This window comes from Pteropus vampyrus, unplaced genomic scaffold (assembly GCF_000151845.1).
Source record: "Pteropus vampyrus isolate Shadow unplaced genomic scaffold, Pvam_2.0 Scaffold287, whole genome shotgun sequence".
Lineage (NCBI taxonomy): Eukaryota > Metazoa > Chordata > Mammalia > Chiroptera > Pteropodidae > Pteropus > Pteropus vampyrus.
The window spans coordinates 1,832,417-1,841,867 of NW_011889068.1; the positions used below are offsets into that span (position 1 = coordinate 1,832,417).

The 9,451-nt window shown below is 37.8% G+C and overlaps 1 protein-coding gene across 1 annotated transcript in view; it reads left to right on the forward strand.

Moving 5' to 3' along the window:
* The window catches only part of GRHL2 (grainyhead like transcription factor 2), a gene marked incomplete at its 3' end in the record, with an annotated part of 108,164 nt that overhangs the window by 36,991 nt on the left and 61,722 nt on the right, over positions 1-9,451 (forward strand). The gene's annotated exons all lie outside the window — the stretch shown is intronic.

Consider the following 9,451-nt stretch of genomic DNA (forward strand, 5'->3'; position numbering starts at 1 on the left):
TTACCTTCCTGAAGAAATATATTTAAGAGAATTAGAATTTCAATTTTGAAGTAACATCTACATCCTCTAATAATTGGTGGAAAATAAACGGAAATAGCACCATGAGTAATTCAAATATCAGTCATCGCAAAAGTCATTCATGTAGCTAACTAGAATAGCCAATGCATTCTTTCCCCTCCACCCCACGCCCCTCACACTGACCCCTTAACAGACTTAGCTTCTTATGTCTGTAACCGGTTCTGTACATGTGATCGGGTGGCCAGGAGCAATTGAGGAAGATGGAAATGGAGGTTAATCTGAATGGAATTTGAGCAGCTGAAGGGATTGGGTTTGTGGTTCAAATTAAGTGAAAGATAATCCATCTGAGGATTTACAGTTCTTGTAACAGGTCTGTGTCCTGTCCCATCAATTACTTAAAAGCCATCTTTTGTTTGAAGCTGTTCAGTCTGCAACTTAAAGGTACAATTATATGTGTTTGAAAATCGTTTCTGACACTGAGGGCTGCTAGACACTAGAATTGGTCTCGAAGAGACTATTGAATGTCTTGTAGAATGGCACTTCTCAAGACTCTTATTGCTAACACAGTACCATCATTTGAGAGAGTTCGATTTTCTTTCATAAATTAGTGTTAGTTTAACTGGGGAATATTACAGTTTCTAGAGATATCTGGGGTGGGAAGAGGTTGAAAGCTGTTGTTCTTGAGAGAGGAGTCTTGTTTGTAGGTCTGAAATGATTCAGCTGATACATAGGTACAGAAGCATGTGTGCTTATGTGTCTGCACATAGGTTATGACCTATTGTCAGTTTGAGGTCAAGTTTACAGGTCAGAACCAGGATTCTTTGAAAATGAAATCAAATAGAATAAAGAATACTAACATACATGGAATACAGTAATGGGTTATAATGTAAAATGCTTTTCTTAAAGTAAGTTTATGGTTAACGAAATTGAAAGCTATAATGTTGGCCTATACAATTCCTTCCCAGAAACAGAAGGGTGAATCAAACACAAATAAAATATTAGATTTTGCCTAAAGGAAAAATTCCAAGAAAGTCCAACTTAAATGTTACTTTAAGTGAGGGTATGATAATAAACCATGGAGAGGAAATAGTAATAATATTATTAATTCCTGCTTTAGGATCAAATAGTCGCTCTCTGCCCATCACATTCTATGAGTCAGAAATTAGGTCTTCATAATTTCAGCCATCATCGTTCTGGATTATGTATGGAAAGGTGTTCAGTTGAAAAGTTGTGTATCACAGAAATTAAAGAGCTCTGGCTTTATATGTAGATAGAACTTCTTAGGTTCCAATCTCAGCTTGGCCCCTTAAAAGCTAAGTGACTCTCAGGGAGGGGAGGTACTTAGCACATTTGCCTGTTTCCTATTCTACAAAGTAGGAGTTAAGAAAAAGGCTGGTGACCAGAACTGACCAAAGTAATGTTTGTGAAGTATCTATATTTGGCACACACTCAGCTCTCAAAAACTGGTGCTATTCCTATTATTTGCTCAGGGATCAAGACCAAATGATGGACATACAGTTAGTGCCTCTACAATTCAACTCAAGTGTCAACATACTTAAGGAAACCAAGGTTACTTTACTTGGGAAAAGCATTATAAAGGAAATAACTCACTAGAGTTCTTGTGAGTCATTTAAAAAGCTGCTTCTTTGATTTTGAAAAAGAGGGAAAAAAATCTCAGAACCTAGTTGGACTAAGTTTTATTATTCTATTTCAAGTCAGAGAGCGAATCCTCCTAGAATGGCTCTCGACTGTTTCCTGAGTTTGAGCTGATCCTATTTGACCTTTGCAGACAGCGGGGAACAGATGTTTGAGGATGGGGGGGATGGGGGAAATAGAGACCAGTGTTGTTCTCATCGCACACCATGGACTAGCTGGGTCTGTTGTCTTAGATGTTGTTCTTTTCGTAAATGAGGAGATACAAGCTCAGGGAGGTTTCATAGTTCACCGAAGGCCACAGGGCTTGGTGAGAGGAGGATGGAAATTTAATTCAGGGCCGTGCGTCTCCACCACCAATCTCATTCCTCCTGTGCTTTGGGTGCCACCCTATAAATGGATTTCTTGTATATCCTGACCCCAAATATGCAAACCACCCCGAGTTCTTAGCTTAAAAAAATAAAACTTCTTAGGCTGCAGTGTATGCACACCGAATTAGCAACAGTGCCCTGAGCTATCATCAGCATTCCAGGTTCATTATTTCACTAGTCCAGACAGAATCCACACCTTTCAGAGGAGAAGCAATTTTTATATTAATTGTACCACTCCTTTTAATCTCCAACAATATATACAAAAATAATTAAAAGGAGTAGTTATAATTTACCAAGCATGTGAAACTTAAGGTGAAAGAATTCAAAGTTCCTTTGACGACATTCCAGAATCACACTTACGCACACAATCAGTTTGAAGAAAACTCAATCTATAAAAGTCTATTAATAGACCACTGATTAAATGCAAAAATAAAAAAGATAACAACATGATTTACCACCGTGCTGCCCATAATAGTTAAAATAGAATCCAGTCCCGCAGTTTCTATGCAGAATGTAACTTGCCAGAAAAAAAACACATGAAAGCATTGCACATTCACCCATGCTCAGCAGCCCTTTGCTGGCAAGTAGAGTTTATCTTCTCCCTCCCACCCACCCCTTGTTTCCTCGGGAGTGTTAACTTTTGAACCTTTCCTTCAGTCTTCGTGGTGCCTGCAGGATATGATCTGGAGATGTTTTCTTTGCTCCTCTGTAGTGTGGCATCCCAGCTTTGCCCTCCTTTGTCAAGGAGTTGGCAATTGTCCAAAAGTGTCTCCTTTCTCTGCTTCCTCTCTCCTTAGCACTTCTTTACCAGCTGGTTGCCATGTAGCATGTGCTGTGATTTTTTTTCCGCAAGGTGTTAATATCGGGTGAACATTTGTTGTTTGATTTGCAAGATAAATATAGCAGTGGTTAAAAGTTTGTCCTTTGGCACCAAACAGACCCGGATTCAAATCACAGGATGGCCTGTCACCAGCCACATGATCTTCTACAAGCAGCAACTTCTCTGTAGGAAGAGGATCCTAATGCCTACCCCGCAGAGTGCTTGATTAGATGAGGTAACCTTGGCGAAAGGGTTGGCACAGGCCGGCACTCAGTAAGTTCTAGGTCTGTGGCAGTTGTTCTTATCCCAGGAGTATTTGCCTTTGAATGTCAGGAGATGACAACGCCCTTACCCAAAGGAAAGAGTGTTTCAGAATGGGATTCCAGGCTTGAGAACAAGCAGACTTCTTGGAGCAGATGATACTCAGGTCTCACCATACAGGTAACTGCCTGAGCCTCCTACATGTGGTGTTCGTGTCTTCCCAATAGGAGAAATCTTCTAGGAAGAAGAACAACCTGTTTCGTGGACTTCATTGATTGTGTAGGGCCTCACCAATAGGCGTAGTGCTTTCTAAGACCATGTGTGGAATGAGGCAAATGCACCTAAAGGATTCAGTCATTTCAATTTGCCATAGAATGGTGCTATCCAAAGTTTGGTCTGCAGCCTGGCAGCATCGGCCCTACCTGAGAGGTTATTAGAAAGGCAAATTCTTTGTCACATCCTGGACCTGCCGAATCTCTGGGAGTGGGCCCAGACATCTGCATTTTACCAAAGCCTTGCAGGTGGTTCTGATGCACCCCAACATTTGAGAAGCACTGTTATAAGACATCCACTCAAGAGTACAAGGTACAGGAATCCAGACTCATTCTCCATCTTTAGAGGGCATCCTAAAAGCCCCAGAGAAGGTACATGGCTGTACACTCCTGTACTCCTTACTCTGATGTTCCAAGGACACACACAGCCTGACAGAGGACCTTGGAAAGTTTAGCCCTGTCACTGGCAACATTAGCGATGAGATCAACTTTGTTTTTATTTCAGTAGACAGACTCCCAGTTCTTCTTCTGATGGCTTCATTCTTTTTGATGCTTTAAGCTAGTCATGTACTTTAGGATTGTCCCTTTGTATGTAAATTACTAAGATTAACAAGAACTACCTTTTATCTCAGATGCAACTGGCATATTTTTCCTTAGAGATTCATTTTAGCCAATTATAATTTCGTTCTATCTTGCTGGTTTTTGGAAACATCGGCCATTTTTCTATTTATATCACTATTCTCACCAAGTAGATGTCAATATTATATAGATATTTACAAACAAGTATAGAAAACATGTAGCTTTTATATTTCATTTTCTAAGAAAAAAAAGTCCATTCAAAATGTAATAGATTCACAATTTCGTGCTTTATAATTCTTTTAAAATGAGGTGATGATTTTTTAACTGAGGTGGCTGTCATACAATAAGCCATTCACTCAAATCACATAACTTCTAATCATAGGAGGGAATCCCAGGTGCAGGGATTGAAAGGTAACCCTTAAAAATGATGCGGCCATGTTCTAACTTCCAGAACCTGTATAATATGGCCTTTTTTTTGGGGGGGGGGGAAGAACTTTGCAAATGTAACTAAGTTAAGGATCTCAAGATGAGATTATTCTGGACTAGGGTGGACTCTAAATTCAATCACAAGTTCTTAGAAGAGAAGGGAGAAAGAGACACAGACACGGAAGAGAAGAATATGTGGACACAGAGGCAGAGATTATAGCGATGTATCTACATAAGCCAAGGGACACCAAGGATTGCCAGCAACCAGCAGAAGCTAGGAGACACACATGGAGCCTGTCATTCCTCAGAGCCTCCAGAAGGAACCGACCCTGCCAAAACCTCAGTTGGGAACTTCTGGCCACCAGAACTGTGAGAGAATAAATTTCTGTTGTTTTAAGCCTCCAAGTTTGTGGTGATTTGTTAGGGCAGCTCTAACAAACTACGCTCATTACACTAGCTCATCACAGTACCCTGGTTTGCAACTGTCGACATTTACGAAATATGGGTTTGAGAAACTTTATTGAGGAACTAAGTTAAGTTAAGAAGGGCTTAACACCAAGTTATTGAATTTCTGCTTTTACACCAGAGATCATAAAACCTTAAGCAAACAACACTTATCAAAGGACAGTAATGGTTTTCAGAACAAGAGATACATCTATTAGCATTTTATTCATTGGACAAATATGCATGTGGACTAAGCAACATCAGTGTGCATAAGGTGTTTAGTCTTTTAGAAAACTTACAGTTACAAAGTGGTGGTAGAGCTATTTCACCATCTGTAGGTAAACGACTTTTAGGGACCAAAAATAAAGGGTAGAGATGAACCGGCATATCTTGCATTGCATAAGGTTAGAGGGGAGTATGTGACATCAGTCTCATGGTTATATTTTTTGTTTAGAATGCTTATGGATCTATTCATTCATCCATTTGCTCATTTATTCAACTAACTTATGGAGTGCATCTTACCTGTTTGGTGGCAAGCACAGAGAGAGCGGCAGTATTTAAGATAAGTTCCTTGCCCTCATATAGCATATCTAGCTAATGGGACATGCTGGTGATAAGTAAGTGAACAAATAAATAAAATATTGGTATACACTGTGAAGGAAATAAACATGGTAATGTAACCACCCAATAAAAAGTAGCCTCGTCAGTCTTTTTGGGTTTTGTGTTTGGCATGGAAAAACAGATTAAACATAATCTGTTGTTTAAATAAATAGACAAATAAATTACGTGTTGTTTATTTATTTGTCTACTTCCTCTGGACTGTGAGAGCCACAGGATCAAGGACCTAGTCTTATTTTATGCTGTTTCTTGGGTGTGAGGACACTTGCCTGGCACATAGCAGGCACACAGTAAATACTTGTTTAATACATTTGTTGACTGAGTCAGTGAATTTGAGAGGGAAACTGATGAGACTCTGCAAACTTAGGAGACACAGAAAGCATTTATTTATATTTGTATTGCATTTGTTTTTTAAAAAATCCTTTCCTTTTCTGAGCTAATATATTTTTTTAGGTGAGAAATATTTTCAGATGCAGAAGCTATGGAAAAATGAAATCTTATAATGCAGTAACTTATGGTATCTAGGATAAGTGTATGACCAAACCACTTCGATTTGACTTTATAGATATGACATTCACTTTCTTAATTTATGACTGACTTAAAGGTTTTTAAAAAATAAATTCTTATTCAAAACTTTAAATTAAATTGCAACACTATCTTTTAAAACAAATACCTGTGAAGAATCAGGGAACTCAATTTTTTAAAATTCAGTGGTCTGCTTCTCTCTTCGGATTTTTAATAGATTAGATGGCCTACCGAAAGCACTAGTTTGCATTTAAAATCATCTCCTATATAGTGGTAAATGCTTATTCTAAATTTGTAGGCTATAAAATGGTTTTCCTTTGCTTTCTATTTTCTGTCTTAGTTTTAAATATCTACTTTAAAATCAATAAAAATTTGAATACCCTAAGAGAAAAATGAACAAAAGACAGAACAAGAGGCTGTTGGATAAATGAATAAATATAAAAAACAAAAGAGAAAGAATATACAGAACTGGAAAGAACCAGAAAGCAAATGAAAGATTCTACCTCTTTAGCAATCAAGGAATTGCAAATGAAAATAATAAGCATATTTTGCATATCAGTTTTGAAATAAACAGGAACTCATACACTGTTATTGGGAATATGAATTGTTTCAACCTTTTGATGAACAATTGGACAAAACAAATTAAAAGCTTAAAAAATATATTTGTCTTTGAGCTATAAATTTCACTTCTGAAAATATATCTTAATGAAATAATGAGGTATATATGAATATTTAGCCATAAAGATAATTTGATGAAGTGACATTTAAGGAAAGTATTGGACATCTTTTAAGTGACCAACGTGAGCAAAATAAAGTTATGGCACTTTATTTTAATTCAGTATAATAGTATTTGGCCATTAAAAGTATTCCTCACAAGTTTGTTTATTGACATGTAAAGATGCTGAAGATGTATTAAAGGGGAAAAAAGCAAATTTAAAAAATAATTGTTACAATATTGTGTTAAAATATTGACATATTTTGGAGAAAGGGAGACAGAGACTGAGAAGAAAAGTGAAGTATGTACAGATATTTTGTGTGTTGTTTGTGGGTGAGTAGATTGTGGCTGTTTTTAAATATTTTTCTTATTTGTTCAGGTCACTCACTCTCCCATGGTGAACACATAAGATTTTATAGTAAAGCGTGTTTGTTTTATTTAAAATGTAAAGGTATATAGTTTTGCTTTAAAGTTTTTCTGGGGCAACCAGTAGAAACATGGACAAAGGGCATGAACAGGCCGTTTATATAAGGAGACATCTGGTTGACTACACTGGATGTAAAGAGATGCTTGAACTCATAAGTGATAGAAGAAATGCAAATATAACATTATTAGGATGCCACTTTGTACCCATGGGATTGGCCCCAAAAGTAGATGTTTGGTGAGAAAGGGGAAATAGCATTCTGGTCAGCGTCTAGGCTGACAGGATCCATGCTAGAATGGGAGTCGGGAGGGGGGTTCTGGAGAGTACAGATGAGTAGGTTTGTCAGTGATTAACCATCAATCGAGGCCCAGTCATGAGAAAACAAAATCAAACTGGCTTTTTAAAATTATGGATTATTATGAATTTATTAGGGACTTTGTTTTTATTGTTATTGGTATTATGGATAGGAGAAGCAAACAGGAGTACTACTTCTCTTAACCCAATTCACACAAACAGAAAGAGTTGTCTTAATAAGAGAAAATAATTAAAATCTTGGTAAAGGATCATATGAAGTTAGATTTTGTGAGCAGGAAACAGCTAAAAATGAGTAGATAGTGAACTTCAGGAAAGCAGACTTCAAAACTTCACAGCATTGACCCAGAGAACTTGCCAAAGCCTCGAGAAGCCCCCAGCCCTGCAGTGATATGGTGACTTCACAGAATAAGAGAGAGGAAACAACCGTTTGCCAGAAACGTGTCAGATTCTGTAGACAATGAACACTTCATATATCCTGGACGTTGGTCATAGTAACTAACTCCTATCCTAACTTGGAAAGAAAAATATTTAGAAAGATTTTATAAACAAATAGGCCTCCAGTATCATTAGAACTGCACCTTTCTCTGACCCTCAGTGTGGAGTGAGGGGCGATGGCACCAACACATAGGGCCCAATTGGGAGGGACACAATAGGTCATGATGTAAGATTTAGCCTTATAAAAAATTATAAAAAGCATATAGTCAGAGTTCTATTTTAGAAAAATAATTATGGATGCTTACAGAGGAAGAACATGTGATTAAGTGATCAATTTGTGAATAAACCAGGCCTCAAAGAAAAGCAGGTGGCCAAGCAGGACATGACCAGTGCTTATTTAGTATACAAGAGGCAGAATGAAGGTAGGCTGCCATATCTAAGGAGGCCAGGAGTGTGTGTGTGTGTGTGTGAGGGGTGAGGTGGGGGGCAGGGGAGATCAATGGTGAGCATAAACTAGAAACCTCAGGAAGCAGTGAGCATTAGATTAGGAATATCATGTGCAGACCTAAATCCCAACTAAGACAGTAGCAGTGGAGACAGTGAGTAATAAAGATTTTGATCACAGGTCTGTTCATCGAACCAGAGAGCTAGAGCCCACGGAGAGGCCCATCTCTGCGGAGTCAGGGTAAATTGTGGTGGATGGTTGCCGTGGCTTCCATGCAGCTGCAACTAGAAATAGGAGTGTGGTTAGATCTGAAAAGGTCCAGAGCTAGGCTTGCCAGATAAAATACAGGGTGCCCAATTAAATTTGAATTTCTTATAAACAACAAATACTTTTAAAAAATAAGTATGTCCCAAATATTTGCTAAATCTGGCAACCCTAGCCATAGCAGAATGCAATTTGTGAAAATGAAAGCTATGTACACAGGCAAATCAACACAACTTATACAAGAATTCATAGCAAACACATTAATAGCCGTCATGTTTATGGGGACAGGTAATGGAAATAAAAGGAATAGATAAATATTACATAAATAAAGAAATAGAGGAAGAGATGGCCTTAAATAGATAGGTGGTGATAGTGAGCTGAGTATGATTACCTCAGCTTTCCGTCCCAAAGTCCAAAAGAATAAAAAAAGTTTTCCAGCAGTCTCCTGGAATTTCTTCACTGCAGTCCTGATGACACTGTCTGGCTGATAAACACAATATTCTTTTCTATAAAACAATCCCTATGGAGTACTATGGCACTTCTAGCAAACTTAAGCGGCAGGAAACTGAATAGGAGTGGGAGAGGGTAGGTGACAAGGGACTCAAGTGGAGAAGAAGTTAATAACTTTATAAACCTAATTTAAAAAAAAATGAAACTAATTAACAAATCAGTTAGGAACATTCTAGATTTACTCTTACTAGAGGAACATGCTTACATTCTTATAAATACTAGTGAAAGAATATCAGCAAACACAAATCCTTAACCGTTGCTATAGAGACAGCCAGAAAAGAGGCAGAGTTTCAATTTCCCCATTGGAAAATGACAGTCTACTACATGTCACCTAGTAACTCTTACTCTTTTAAAAC